The sequence below is a fragment of the Hordeum vulgare genome, chromosome 2H (assembly GCF_904849725.1).
Source record: "Hordeum vulgare subsp. vulgare chromosome 2H, MorexV3_pseudomolecules_assembly, whole genome shotgun sequence".
Taxonomy (NCBI): domain Eukaryota; kingdom Viridiplantae; phylum Streptophyta; class Magnoliopsida; order Poales; family Poaceae; genus Hordeum; species Hordeum vulgare.
Window position 1 is genome coordinate 414,010,574 of NC_058519.1, and position 16,370 is coordinate 414,026,943.

The 16,370-nt window shown below is 47.4% G+C and overlaps 1 pseudogene; it reads left to right on the top strand.

The window, feature by feature from the left end:
* Window positions 1-14,402: 14,402 nt before the first annotated feature.
* LOC123430177 lies at window positions 14,403-16,202 on the top strand (annotated as a pseudogene).
* Window positions 16,203-16,370: the final 168 nt, after the last annotated feature.

The following is a 16,370-nucleotide window of genomic DNA, read 5'->3' on the forward strand; positions in this document are numbered from 1 at the left end:
GAGAAACATTTTTTTGCGCTGCACTACTCTCCGGTTCGAGAGGAGGTACAATTACCTCATCAAGTTCTATTTTCCTCCCACTTACTTCTTTCGAGAGAAACTCTTTCTCTAGAAAGGATCCGTTCTTAGCAACAAAGATCTTGCCTTCAGATCTAAGATAGAAGGTGTACCCAATAGTTTCCTTAGGGTATCCTATGAAGATGCATTTTTCCGCTTTGGGTTCAAGCTTCTCTGGTAGAAGTTTCTTCACATAAGCATCGCAGCCCCAAACTTTAAGAAATGACAGCTTAGGTTTCTTGCCAAACCATAATTCATACAATGTCGTGTCAACGGATTTAGACGGTGCCCTATTTAAAGTGAATGTGGCCGTTTCCAATGCATATCCCCAAAATGATAGCGGTAAATCGGTAAGAGACATCATAGATCGCACCATGTCCAATAAAGTGCGATTACGACGTTCAGACGCACCGTTACGCTGCGTTGTGCCAGGCGGCGTGAGTTGTGAAACAATTCCACATTTCCATAGGTGTGTGTGCCAAACTCATGACTCAAATATTCTCCTCCATGATCAGATCATAGAAACTTTATTTTCTTGTCGTGTTGATTCTCCACCTCACTCCGAAATTCCTTGAACTTTTCAAAGGTTTCAGACTTGTGTTTCATTAAGTAGACATACCCATATCTACTTAAATCATCAGTGAGGGTGAGAACATAACGATAACCACCGCGAGCTTCAACGCTCATTGGACCGCATACATCGGTATGTATTATTTTCAATAAGTTAGTTGCCCGCTCCATTGTTCTCGAGAATGGAGTCTTGGTGATCTTGCCCATGAGGCACGGTTCACATGTGTCAAATGATTCAAAATCAAGTGACTCAAAAAGTCCATCTGTATGGAGTTTCTTCATGCGCTTTACGCTGATATGACCAAGGCGGCATTGCCACAAGTATGTGGGACTATCATTATCAACCTTAAATTTTTTGGTACTCACACTATGAATATGTGTAACATCACGATCGAGATTCATCAGGAATAAACCATTAACCAACGGGGCATGACCATAAAACATACCACTCGTATAAATAGAACGACTATTATTCTCATGTTTAAATGAGTAGCCATCTCGCATCAAGCGATACCCCGATACAATGTTCATGCTCAAAGCCGGTACTAAATAATAATTATTAAGGTTTAAAACTAATCTCGAAGGTAGATGTAGAGGTAGCATGCCGACGGTGATCACATCGACCTTGGAACCATTTCCGACGCGCATCGTCACCTCGTCCTTAGCCAGCCTACGCTTGTTCCGTAGTTCCTGCTTAGAGTTGCAAATGTGAGCAACAACACCGGTATCAAATACCCAGGAGCTACTACGAGCGCTCGTAAGGTACACATTAATAACAAGTATATCACATATACCTTTGACGTTGCCGGCCTTCTTGTCCGCTAAGTACTTGGGGAAATTCCACTTCCAGTGACCGGTTCCCTTGCAGTAGTAGCACTCAGTCTCAGGCATAGGTCCTTTCTTTGACTTCTTCCCGGCAACTGGCTTACCGGGCGCGGCAACAACTTTGTCGTCTTTCTTGAAGTTTTTCTTTAACTTGCCCTTCTTGAAACTGGTGGTCTTATTGACCATCAACACTTGATGTTCTTTCTTGATTTCTACCTCTACAGATATCAGCATTGAATACAACTCGGGAATAGTCTTTTCCATCCCTTGCATGTTGTAATTCATCAAAAAGCCTTTATAGCTAGGTGGAAGCGACTGGAGGATTCTGTCAATGACCGCATCATCCGGAAGTTCAACTCCCAGCTGAGTCAAGCGGTTGTGCAACCCAGACATTCTGAGTATGTGCTCACTGACAGAACTATTCTCCTCCATCTTACAGCTAAAGAACTTGTCGGAGACTTCATATCTCTCGACCCGGGCATGAGCTTGAAAAACAAGTTTCAGCTCCTCGAACATCTCATATGCTCCGAGTTGCTCAAAACGCCTTTGGAGCCATGGTTCTAAACTGTAAAGCATGCCACACTGAACGAGAGAGTAGTCATCACTCCGTGACTGCTAGGAATTCCTAGCATCCTGGTCTAACGCGGGAACGGGAGGATCACCTAGCGGTGCATCAAGGACATATGCCTTCTTGGAAGCCACGAGGATGAGCTTTAAGTCACGAGCCCAGTCCGCATAGTTGTTCCCATCGTCTTTCAGCTTGGTTTTCTCTAGGAAACCGTTGAAGTTGAATGGGACATTTGCATTGGCCATTGGATCTACAATATTTGTAAAGACACATTTAGACTAAGTTCGTGATAATTAAGTTCATCTAATCAAATTACTAATGAACTCCCACTAAGATCGACATCCCTCTAGTCATCCAAGTGTTACAAGATCCACGTCGACTAGCCCATGTCCGATCATCACGTGAGACGGACTAGTGATCAATGGTGAGCATCTCCATGCTGATCGTATCAACCATACGACTCATGTTCGACCTTTTGGTCTCCCATATTCGAGGCCATGTATGTACATGCTAGGCTCGTTGAGTCAACCTAAGTGTTTTGCATGTGTAAACTGGCTTACACCCATTGTATGTGAACGTTAGAATCTATCACACCTGATTATCACGTGGTTCTTAGAGACAACGAACCTTCGCAATGGTGCACACAGGGGAATACTTATCTCGAAGTTTTAATGAGGGGCCATCTTATCTTTGCTACCATCATTCTAAGCAATATGATGTAAAACATGATAAACATCACATGCAATCATATAGTGACATGATATGTCCAATATCATCTTGCTCCTTTGATCATCATCTTCGGGGCACCATGATCATCATTGTCACCGGCATGACACCATGATCTTAATCATCATGATATCCATCATTTTGTCTCCGTGAAGTCGTCACGCCAACTATTACTTCTACTACTATAGCTAACTGTTAGCGATAAAGTAAAGTAATCAACATGGCGTTGCATCTCATACAATAAATTAAGACAACTCCTATGGCTCCTGCCGGTTGTCATACTCATCGACATGCAAGTCGTGAATCCAATTACAAGAATATGATCAATCACATACATCACATATGTAACATCACGTCCTTTTGGCCATATCGCATCACATAGCATACCCTGCAAAAACAAGTTAGACGTCCTTGTTGTTGCAAGTTTTACGTGGCTGGTTTGGGTTTCTAGAAAGAACGCTTATTACCTACGTGACAACTACAATGTTGATATGCCAATGCTATTTACCCTTCATAAGGACCCTTTTCATCGGATCCAATTCGACTAAAGTGGGAGAGACAGACACCCGCTAGCCACCTTATGCACCAAGTGCATGTCTGTCGGTGGTACCGGTCTCACGTAAGCGTACACGTAAGGTCGGTCCGGGCCGCTTCATCCCACAATACTGCCGAAAAATATAAGACTAGTAATGACAAGCAAGTTGACAAATCAACGCCCACAACTTTTGTGTTTTACTTGCGCATAGAATGTACGCATAGAACCTTGGCTCGGATGTCACTGTTGGGGATCGTAGTAATTTCAAAATTTTCCTACGCCATATAAGGATCTATCTATGAAGAAACCAGCAATGAGATAGGTTGTAGAGCATCTTCATACCTTTGAAGATTGCAAAGCGGAAGCGTTACTATGAACGCGGTTGATGGAGTCGTACTCGCTGCAATTCAGATCATGGTGAATTCCGATCTATGTGCCGAACTACGGCACCTCCGCGTTCAACACACGTGCAGCCCGGTGACGTCTCCAACACCTTGAACCAGCAAGGAGGAAGGAGAGGTTGAGGGAGAGAGCTTCGTCAGCACAACGGCGTGGTGGCGGTGCAGCTATGTAGTTCTCCGGCAGAGCTTCGCTAAGCTATGCGGAGGACGAGGATAGAGAGAGGAAGGGCTGCACCGAGAGAGAGAGTTTTCGTGTCACAAATCAGCCAAAAACTCCACTATATATAGGCGGAGAGGGAGGAGGTGCCCACCCTTAGGGTTCACACCCCCAAGGGGTGCGGTAGCCCCATCTAGGGCTGGTGGTGGCGGCCACGAAGGGAGGAGGGGTGTGGTGCACCCCACATGGGCCTTGGGCCCATCTGCTTTAGGGTCCCCCCCTTCCCTCTCAACCTGCATCTTGGGCCTTGGTGGGAGGTGCACCAGCCCACTCTGGGCTGGTTCACTTCCATATTTTGGTCTATGTCACCCTTCGGGGCTGGTGGCCCATCCCGGTGGACCCCCGGAACCCTTCGGGTGGTCCCGGTACGTTACCGGTCATGCGTGAAACATTTTCTGTGTCCAAACCCCCTCATCGTATATATCAATCTTCACCTCCAGACCATTCCGGAGCTCCTCGTGAGGTCCGGGATCTCATCTCGGACTCCGAACAACCTTCGGTAACCACATACACTATTTCCCTATAACCCTGGCGTCATCGAACCTTAAGTGTGTAGACCCTACGGGTTCAGGAGACATGCAGACATGACCGAGACATCTCTCCGGCCAATAACCAACACCGGGGTCTGGATATCCATGTTGGTTCCCACATGTTCCACAATGATCTCATCAGATGAACCACGATGTCAAGGATTCAATCAATCCCGTATGCAATTCCCTTTGTCTACCGGTACGATACTTGCCCGAGATTCGATCGTCGGTATTACTATACCTTGTTTAATCTCATTACCGGCAAGTCTTTTTACTCGTTCCGTAACACATCATCCCATGACTAATTCCTTAGTCACACTAAGCTCAATATGATCATGGATTACCGAGTGGGCCCAGAGATACCTCTCCCTCACATGGAGTGACAAGTCCCGGTCTTGATTCGTACAAGCGATACCCATAGTGCACCTTTATAATCACCCAGTTATGCTGTGATGTTTGGTACACCCAAAGCACTCCTACGGTATTCGGGAGTTGCACAATCTCACGGTCTAAGGAAATGATACTTGACATTAGAAAAGCTTTAGAAAACGAACAACACGATCTAGTGCTATGCTTAGGATTGGGTCTTGTCCATCACATCATTCCCCAATGATGTGACCCTGTTATCAATGACATCCAATGTCCATGATCAAGAAACCATGATCATCTATTGATCAACAAGCTAGCCAACTAGAGGCTCACTAGGGAGACATTTTGATCTATATATTCACACATGTATTACGGTTTCTGGTTAATACAAATATAGCGTGAATATTAGACAATTATCATGAACTGGAAATATAATAATAACCACTTTATTATTGCCTCTAGGGCATATTTCCAACAGAGGCTCCATACAAAGAATGGTCAAGTGAGCGGAATCGTTTTCAACGCGGATGGAGGCTTGTGCGACTGATTCTTGTAGAACTGGCATCCGACACACATGTCCACCAAGTCCCTTGCTGCCTCATTGGCCCGGGGCCAATAAAAACCTGCTCGAAAGGCGTTGGCCACCAGTGTCCGAGAGGATGCGTGTTGTCCACAGGTTCCCGAGTGGACCTCATGCAGAATTTGTAGTCCTTCCTCTGGGAAAATACACTTTTGGCTGACACATGTAACACTCTTCTTGTACAGTTTGTCTTTTAGTACTTTGAAAGCTTTAGACCGCCGAAAGATTTGGCGGGCTTCCTCTTTGTTCTCGAGAAGCTCTTGCCGGAGGAAGTAAGCCAGGTAAGGTTGTGTCCATTCGGGCGTGATGACCAACATCTCGTGGACGAGGTCAACCACGATCGGGACGTCGAACTCAGTCGGATTAGGCGGACCGATTTCTTGTGGGGGCTCTTCTATTAAGGGATCGTCCTTGACCGAGGGGGTGCGCAAATGGTCGAGGAACACGCCCTTCAGAACGATTTTCTGAGTTGACCCGATCTTTGTCAAATCATCGGCCGCTTGATTCTTGACTCGGGGCACATGGTGCAGTTCCAACCCTTCGAATTTTTTCTCCTGTTTCCTTACTGCGTTGCAGTAGACTGTCATTGTTAGGCTTAGAATGTCCCATTCCTTCATTACTTGGTTGATAACGAGATCCGAGTCGCCATAAACCATCAGTAGGAGCTCAATCGCCCATTTGGCCACTCGGCCCGTAGCATCCCGATTGTGTAGGATTTCCGCCAGGGGAGCGTCACTGATGACAATGACCGAGTGTCTTGTAAATAGTGCACTACCTTCTTTAGAGTCAAGTAGATCCCATAGACCAGCTTTTGGTAGTGTGGATATGTTTGCTTTGAGGGGGTCAGTAGCTCGGAGATGTAGTAGATGGGCCTTTGTACCTTGTACGCCTCGCTCGCTTCTTCATGCTCTATGGTGAGTACGGTGCTAACCACTTGGCTAGTGGCAACAATGTACAGGAGCAAGGGCTCCTGGCTGCTCGGGGCAGCTAACACCGGCTGGGTGGAAAGAAGAGCTTTAAGTTGGTCGAATGCGACATGCGCCTCGTCAGCCCACTCGAATATGTCGGATTTCTTCACCAATCGGTAAAGAGGCAAAGCCTTCTCACTGAGTCTTGAGATGAAGCGGCTCGGGGCTACAAGGCAGCCCGTAAGCCTATGCACATCTTGGATGCGCTCCGGCCATCTCATATGTATGATGGCACGATCTTATCGGGATTAGCATCGATACCCGTTCGGAAACGAGGAAACCGGGTAGCTTTCCAGCCGGAACACTGAAGGTGCATTTGGGTGAATTGAGCTTAATCCCGAAGAGTTGGAGGTTTGTGAAGGTTTCAGCGAGGTCTGCGAGGAGGTCGAAACTTTTCCTGGACTTGACCACGATGACGTCCATGTACGCTTCGACATTCCGACTGATCTCCTTGTGTAGGCACTTTTGGATCATGCGCTGGAAGGTAGCTCTAGCATTTTTTAGGCCGAATGGCATCGTGATGTAGCAAAAACACCTGAATGGGGTGATGAAGGCTGTTTTTATTTCGTCAGGTCCATACATTCTTATCTGGTGATACCCGGAGTTCGCATCCAGGAACGACAAGTGTTCGCGTCTAGCAGTCGAATCTATGATTTGATCTACACAGGGTAGAGGGAAGTGGTCCTTCGGGCAGGCCCGATTGAGATTCTTGAAGTCAATACACATTCAGAGTGAATTGTTCTTCTTTGGCACCATGGCCATGTTTGCCAACCACTCGAAGTGGTAGACCTCGCGGATGAACTCGACATCTAGGAGCCGAGCGATCTCCTCGCTAATCGCCCTACGCTTCTCCATGAAGGAGCGGTGTAGGCGTTCCTTGACACGCTTGACCTTTGAGTCCACTCGGAGGCGGTGCTCTGCCAGCTCCATCGAAACGCCTGGCATGTCAGATGACTTCCATGCGAAGATATCTAGTTATCAAGGAGGAAGTGGATGAGCTCGGCTTCCTATTTCTCTCCGAGTGAAGTGGAGATGTTCGTCGCAGAAGCACTCGGATTAGTGGGGTGGACGTGGACCTTCTTCGTCTCATGGGCCGACTGAAAGGCGGACTCGGTAGCCGACCATTTCGACTTGAGCAGATATGCGGCACCCACTACCTTCTTGTATCCATCAAGCTCGGCTGCGAGGACCTGCTCGTTAGCGATCCTATAGCCTTGCTGGAGGCACTCCTCGGCAACCTTCTGATTGCCGGTCACTGTGATCACGCCTTTTGGCCTTGGCATTTTAAGCTTAATATACACGTAACATGGGTGGGCCATGAAACATGTGTAGGCGGGCCTACCCAAGATGGCGTGATAGGCGCTGTGAAAGTCAACCACTTCAAAGGTCAACCTCTCCTTGTGATAATTCTTCTCGCTGCCGAATACGACATTCCAAGTGATATGGCCGAGTGATTCAACCTTCTTCCCGGGGATGACCCCGTGAAACGGCATGTTACTCTTGCTCAACCGGGAGAACGGAATGTCCATAGCTTTGAGAGTGTCAACGTATATGATGTTGAGGCCGCTGTCACTTTCCATGATGACTTTCCGCAGTCGGAACACGTTGACCATTGGATCGACCACCAACGCCTGCCTCTCAAGGGTGGCTATGTTGGTTGGGTGATCCGATTGGTCGAATGTGACGGGCGTCTTTGCCCAGTCGAGGTATTTTGAGACAGCCGGGGCTGCCATGTTCACCTCCCGATTGATAACCTTCAATCGGCTCTTGCTCTCGACATTAGTAAAGATCATGAGGGCCCCCTCTATGTTTTCGAACACCTGGAGGCTTCCGCTGGGTCATCCTCATCTTCCTTGTCCCCGGAGGGCTCTCGGCCCATGTCCTTCTGGAGCAGGCGGCAGTCGCGGGCCGTGTACTTGGCGGGGATGGCCTCCCTTTCGTCATCCTTCCGAGCATGAATAGGACACGGCTAGTCCAAAAGGCTGCTCTTGGACTCGGCCTTCTTTTTTCCCGCCCAATCGTTTTTCTTCTTCTTGGACTTGTTCTGGCTCTGCCCTGGGACATCACTTACTTCGTCTTTGCCCGATGGGTCGCCCTTTCGCTTATGCTTTTTCCCGGCATTGCCCAATCGAGGGGCTACACTGGCTATGCCTTTACCATTGCGGGGGCAGCCTTCATCTTCACAACTCGCGTACCGATTGACGATTTCCATGGCCCGACTGAGGGACAGGTCCCCTGATCGGCCAAACTTGAGAATCAACTCCCGATACGGAGTGCCCACTTTGAAAGTGCACATGGCTTGGTCTTCGGTGACATTCTCCACGGTATTGTGCAGTGTGGTCCACCGCTGGATGTACTCCCTAAGAGTCTCCTTGCTCTTTTGTACACAATGTTGCAGCTTTGTCAAGCCGCGTGGATGCTTGTAGGTTCCTTCGAAGGTCTTGATGAAGACTTAGGTGAGGTCGCCCGAGTTGTGGATGCTGCTGGAGGGCAGCTGATTGAGCCACGCCCTCGCCGACCCCTCTAACATGAGGGGCAGATGCTTCATAGCGACGTAATCGTCGCCGCCGCCTATCTAGACGGACACTCAATAATCCTCCAGCCAGGTCTCTAGCTTTGACTCACCACTGAACTTTCCGATCCCCATGGCCAATTGGTAATTGGAGGGGATCTCCGCCTCTTGGATGTGTCGGCCGAGGCACTCGAGGTCGGACACTCCCCAACGAGCTTGCGATCGATCAACCATGTGTTCCGTGATTATAGACCAAGGTTCAACTAGGGGGCCCGGTAGACATCGTCCCCAGTACCCCGATGCCAATTGGGGCTTGGCGTGTGGTCATGGGGTCGGCGACCGAGTGAGCCACTCCTCGGGGGAGGTGACCTGCTTCAGACTCGATGATCCTGCCTCCGGTGCCCGTGCAGGCCTCTCGGAAGAGGAGGATACCTTTGGCGTCTTCCCTGCATGTGTAGGCTATGAGCCGACTGCATGGTGTCCGCCTGGACGGACTTCCTATGGATGCGATGTCGTGATTGCGACACCGCGGAATTATGCTGCATGGCAGTCTTCAACAAAGCTTGGATCTGTCGAATGCCTTCTCCAACCACACTGTCACTCGGCTGAATGGAATCAGCGATCCGAGTGGCTGCGGCCAGCTTCAACAAAGGTGTGTGCATCACCTCGATGTGACGCGGACGGTCGTTCGGGAACAACTGCCGATGGGTGCGGCTGGAGCTAGGCCTATCCCTCGCGGCCCGAGCGAAGAGTGACCGGTAGAGTCGCTAGAGTCGCCCGTGCTCGGCTAGATTGGCCAGATGCGCGTTCTCCACCGTGATTTCCTCCGGGGGTGTTCCCGGTGATGGAGCTGCGGAGAGCATGATCGCTCCTCCGTCAAAGTTCCTCGCGCTGCCGTGATGAGCGACTGCGGAATGTGGTGGCTGCCGTCACCATGGCGACGCTCTCCGCCATCACGCACATGAGAATTCTCTGCAACGAAACCAGGGTTGCCTCTCATGTTCGTGTTGGACATCAAGACCTCGGCGGCACCCCTACTGTCTTCGTAGTTGGAGTCGCCGAGTGATTCCTTGCTTGATAACGGAAAGAGGCTGACGATGGGCTCATCGAAACTGAGCATAGCCACCTGCCCCGAGATGGCCTAGTTGGCCATGGCGTGCTTGATCCGCCGCTGCATCCGTGAGCGCCCGGAGCGCTTGCGACGAACATCAACGGGGCATGGGGGTGCTGAGTGATATGGCACCGATGACTGTCGGATCAGGACTCCATGTGCAACTACGTTGAAATGTGACGTACCTTGAGCATGGAGGGCGTCGGTGTCCAGTGGTGCATCCTGCAGCACGCTGAGTCGTCGACGACGAAGCTGAGGGAGCCGAAGAGGATCTCTCCGCCGAGTGCCATCATGTTGATGAAAAATGTAAAAAACATCCAACTGCATGGATTTGCTAGACGTGCAACCCCACAGTGGCGCCAATTGTCGTGGGAATGACCCTCATAATAGTACCTAGGGGTACGAACGGATGGGCGAAGTCTAACTAGGCGAAGTGGATACACTCGGATCTACGAGTTCGGTCCCCACTCGAAAGTGGTAACAACTCTACGTCTCGAGCCCTCAGGCTGATGTTTTGTTACAGGGTATTAAAGATTACAAGGTGCTGAACTCTTGAGCTGGAGCCGGGAGTGGCTTATATAGTGCATGCCACGACCGGCCAAGCTTCATTACAAGGTGAGTTAATGCTAATAAATAAAGGATGTATTAGAAACGACAGCTATTACATGCGACGTTGCTAGTAACGTGGGCCTTCACTACACTTCATGTGATGGATTTAAGTCCTTAGCCATTGCAGCCTCTTCCGTGCATCGCCTTGCTATGGTCCGTAAGTGAGGGTGCATCCGACTGACACAAGGCGATCCGAGTGACTCCATGCAAGCCGAGTGACGGTATGATGTACCGAGTGATGTTGAGACTACATCAGTGGGTTGAAGGACACTGATGTCCGTAAGGGGTCCTAGGTGGGCCTAGGAAAGCAGGTCCGTAGGCCTACCCCTAATGTATAACCTTGTCAGTGTAGGGGAACGTTGCATGGGAAACAAAAAAAATTCTTACGCACACGAAGACCTATCATGGTGATGATCATCTACGAGAGGGAGATCGGATCTGCATACCCTTGTAGATCGCTAAGCGGGAAGCGTTAAGAAACACGGTTGATGTAGTGGAACGTCTCCGCGATCCAAATCGCCGTTGTCCCACGATTTGTCCCGATCTAGCACAGAACGGACGACACCTCCGTGTTCAGCACACGTACAACTCGATGACGATCTCCGCCTTCTTGATCCAGCAAGAGAGACGGGGAAGTAGATGAGTTCTCCGACAGCGTGACGACACGCCGGTGATGGTGGTGATCTATTCCTGCAGGGCTTCGCCTAAGCACCGCAGAAATCCGATCTAGAGGAGGAACTACAAACTAGAGGAGAGGGTTGCACGTGGTTGAAATTGTGTCTCAAAACCCCTAAAACCTCTAGTATATATAGGAGGAAGGAGGGGCTAGCCTTGATCACCAAGGAGAACCTCCTTGGGCTCGGCCGAACTAGGATTGGAGGAGTCCTCCTCTAATCCTACTTGGAATAGGATTCCTCCCCAAGTTATCCACCTCTTTTGGTTTTTTCCACTTTTACCTCATGGGCTTTCTTTGGTTGACTAGTCAGCCTACTAAGATCTATTGCGCCACCATCAAGTCCACATGGCCCTCTTGGGGAGTGGTGGTCCCACCTGGTGGGCCACCGATACCCATTTGTCACTCCCGGTACACTGTTCACAGTGCGCAAAATTCTTCCGGAATCCCAATACCAACTTCCTATATATCAATCTTCATTTCCAGACCATTCCGGTACTCCTCGTGACGTCCGGGGTCTCATTCGGGACTATGAACAAAACTTCGGTCACCGGCACCTATAACTCAACTATACCAAAACGTCAACGAACCTTAAGTGTGCAGACCCTGCGGGTTCGAGACCTATGCAGACATGACCTGAGACACTCTCCGGTCAATATCCAATAGCGGGACCTAGATGTCCATATTGGATCCTACATATTCTACGAAGATCTTACCGGTTGAACCTCTATGTGAAGGATTCATATAATCACGTATACCATTCCCTTTATCCTTCAGTATGTTCCTTGCCCGAGATTCGATCGTCGGTATCTCCATACCTATTTCAATCTCGTTACCGGCAAGTCTCTTTACTCGTTCCGTAATACAAGATCCCGTGACTAACTCTTTAGTCACATTGCTTGCAAGGCTTATATGTGATGTTGTATTACCGAGTGGGCCCCGAGATACCTCTCCCTTACATGGAGTGACAAATCCAAGTCTCGATCCATGCTAACTCGAAGGACACCTTCGGAGATGCCTGTACAGTACTTTTGTAGTCACCCAGTAACGTTGCGACGTTTGGTACACACACAACATTCCTCCGGTGTCAGTGAGTTACATGATCTCATGATCATAGGAATGAATACTTACATGTAGAAAACAATAACAACAAAATGACACGAGCATATGCTACGTTCATAGTTTGGGTCTAGTCCATCACATCATTCTTCCAATGATGTGATCCCGTCATCAAGCGACAACATTTGTCTATGGCTAGGAAACCTTAACCATCCTTGATCAACAGGCTAGTCTACTAGAGACTCACTAGGGAGACAGTTTTGTCTATACATCCGGACATGCATTTATGTTTCCATTCAATACATTTATAACATGGATAATAAACTATTATCTTAAAACATGAAATATAATAACTATTTTATTATTGTCTCTAGGGCATATTTCCAACAGTCACCACACAAGAAGAACAAGAATCATTCGTCGGTAGCACCATTCATACACAAGTTGATATTATAACGCCGACCACTATCAATACGGGGGTACATGCTCATGAATTAATGGACATAGAGACAATGAAAAGAAGGCATTGCTGAAGAAGAAACTAGGGGTTACTCTACGGGTGCCACACTTACAAAACATGCAAGGAAGTTGTGTTACATGACAACCGTAGCTGTCCCATGAAAAAAATGAAATTGGTTGTCTAAAATCATTGTATAAAATCTACGTTTGATTGTTGTTGTTACATCTTAATGTTGGCTCACATGTCCTAAGTAATGAGTTGAAATACTGGTTTAGTGAACTAAGTAAATTTGCCATTGCATCTCATAGGACTCCAATTTGTGTTTATGTTCTAAATATAATTATTCTGTTTCCGGTTGCCTTCATGTTTTTAGTGAAATTGTACAACTTTTAATGTTAATAGTGGGTTGGCCGAAAGAGTTATCATTTTAGATTCACCACCTTATATTTTTCTAATAGACAAAAAACTTAGGCCCTGTTTGGAATCACCCAGATTATATAATCCAGTTTTTATAATCTATTTTGTCTCCAAACATGACAACTTATGGTGTAGATTATAAAAACTAGCTGGATAGATTATTAAAAACTCATAATCTACTCTATACCAGCTAAAATCAGATTATCGATTGCTAATGACCCATTATCCTTGTAAAGTTGGAGATAATTACATTCCTACCACCGCCACCCTCCTCTTTAAAAAAAACCCAAAGGGCAGATAGGTCATCATGCAATGTAAAACCTGGATTACAGTTTATATAATCTTGCGTCCAAACATGTCCACCTAGATTATTTTTATAAACCAGATTATATAATCTATATTCATAATCCAGATTATCATAATCTATTATGGTTCCAAACAGGGCCTTAGTTCCGTGATACAACATGAACCAGTCAACGTTCACATGTACATACATGTTCTCATAAAATGGACATGGAAGAAAGATCTGCCATTTTAGGTTAAGTAGTTTATATTTTTGAATGGACAGCACTTATTAGGCTGGTACAACCTAAACTAGTAATGTTCACTGGTATCTACAGTCAGGAATTTTGTGGCACATTTTTCAGCGACCAAATAACCTATTTAGCGGACGCACAGCTGTACATGACGAATAGTTATGGAGGATCTTGCCGCAAGGGGAGGAAGTGCTTCGGTTCGCCGATGGATTGAGGTGAGAAGCTGCAGCGACCTGTCATGGATGAACAGAAATAGTAGTAGCCACTGATTAATCATCCATTGCAGCCGTTTTGGGAGCGAGACGGTAGTGATCACCAAGGGAACATATGGGTGTTTTGGGAGCGAGACGGTAGTGATCACCAAGGGAACAGATGGGTAGGGTTGTGCCGCCGCCGTCGGTGAGGATATGATGTGATGATTGGAGGGAGGGAGCGAGCTGCTGGGAACGACACGTACTGGAGGGGGTTTCCGCTAAAATGGGCCTTCTCTAAGGATGTATTTGCGAATAGTATGCTTGACCAGATCGGAAACCCATCTAAGCCTATCTGTGCTGCTCGCCACACATCCAACGGCCCATACCACTGGATCGTACGATCTCATGCGAACCCCAGATCTCATACAAGTTCCTTTGCCGCCGTTTGTTCGTTCGTGCGACTCTCCCTCCGCTCCGCTCCCAACATGGCAAGAAAGACCCGCAACCCTCCATCGAGGGCAAGATCTCGCCGGGGCGCGCCGCCGCCGCCGTCGCCGTCGTCGTCAACCGCAGCCCTCGCGCTGAGCCCTCCCTTCTCCCCTGTCCGGTTTTGCGGCCGCCGCCGCCGATGTCGAGCACCCACACGTACGCTCTCTCCCCCTTTCCTTTCCCGCATTTCGCATGCGGCTCTCCTTCTTGTTTTCTTCCTACATGGGCGGTGGTTTGATTCGATTTGGTGCTTGGCTAGGTCACGTTGTTGGAGTGGTGGCCGGTGAGGCTGAAAGGGGAAGAGCGGAAGCTCGCTGTTTCCGGCTTCACTGAAAAGTATGCGTCTCTGCGATCCAAATTTGGTGGACCGGTTCTACGATTCCAGTCAAGTAGAACCCATTCTGGCTAACCTTGCTTTTGTCAGGAATTACCTATTCACTTTTGCACCCATAGCACAGCGTTATGAGTCTCTCACGCTCCAAGATGAAGATGGGGTTGTGGTGCTCCTTTATGGTTCATTTAGCTTATTGTGAATGCGTGAGAATGGGTTTTCTATGCAGGCATGATCATTTTTTCTTGATGTGTCTTCTTCTATCATTTCTGTTCATACAGGATGATGGAAAGTCAGCCCATATTCAAGCAAAAGCTTATTCATGTGCAGAAATATCATTTAGCCATGCTTCTAATCTAGTACTGCTCTGATAATAAAAACAATCCATGCATGCAGATATGTGAACGATTCATGATTGGATTTCCGTACTGGTGGGAGACTTGGGATTCACACATGGAATCCTACCCAAACTCTTTTATCCACCCACAAGAGGATTCAGCTCAATTTTACCTGGAGAAATTCCAGCTAGGCAATTTTATTCAGAAGTTTGCACCTTTCTTAATCAAGGACCTTAATGATGCTAAAAAGTTACCAATCAATGATCTCGATGCATTCATAGGGGGTTCAAGATTTCAGGAACACAATTGTGGAAATGATGTTTCAACCAAGGAAAATTCTGCTGCTTCAGATGATGCCAGACCCGCGGCTGTAGCTAATGTGGAAATAGGCTTGAACCCGAGCAGCACTTCACATGAAAGAGATCATGTGAACATTGAGGGTAATGTATCTCTTGCTCCTACAGAAACATATACTGGTGATGAAACTTGCAAAGAGGCAGGAAATCAGAATGACACTATGCATCCAGATGCAAGAGAAGATGATGCTGGTAACCATCATGATCTCGATGCATTCACAGGGGGTTCAAGATTTCAGGAACATAACTGTGGAAATGATGTTTCAACCAAGGAAAATTCCGCTGCTTCAGATGATGCTAGACCCGCAGCTTTAGCTAATGTGGAAATATGCTTGAACTCGAGCAGCACTTCACAAGAAAGAGATCATGTGAACATTGAGGGTAATGTATCTCTTGCTCCTACAGAAACATATATTGGTGATGAAACTTGCAAAGAGGCAGGAAATCAGAATGACACTATGCATCCAGATGCAAGAGAAGATGATGTTGGTAGCCATCTTTTTAACTTCGATTGGACTTGCACTATGTCCCCTAATCATATGCCCAATGACTCAGAAGGAGGAAATGACACCAATGCTGAACTACTGGCTTTAGATCCTTTAGCCAGAGTACCGCCTAAAAGTTCTAATTGCTGCTCAGAGATTGCTGGTGCTTTTCAAAGTGTTGAACCCTTAAGTACGTGACGGAGCAAATTGTTAAGACACTGGTTAAGTTTTCTCCTGCCGATATTTCACTTTGTCTTGATGTTTCTAAGAGAGTGACTATTATTTAATTTAGGTTATTAAAGTGCTCCAGTGGCTTCATTGAAGAATCAACAATACTTGGAAAGAAATGAGCACATCACATTGACTCAGAAGGCAGTATCAAATAAAGATGTACCATCTTCAATTCACTCGGATTTGCAATCTCCGAAAAAAGTGAGTTATAAATCCCGCAGCT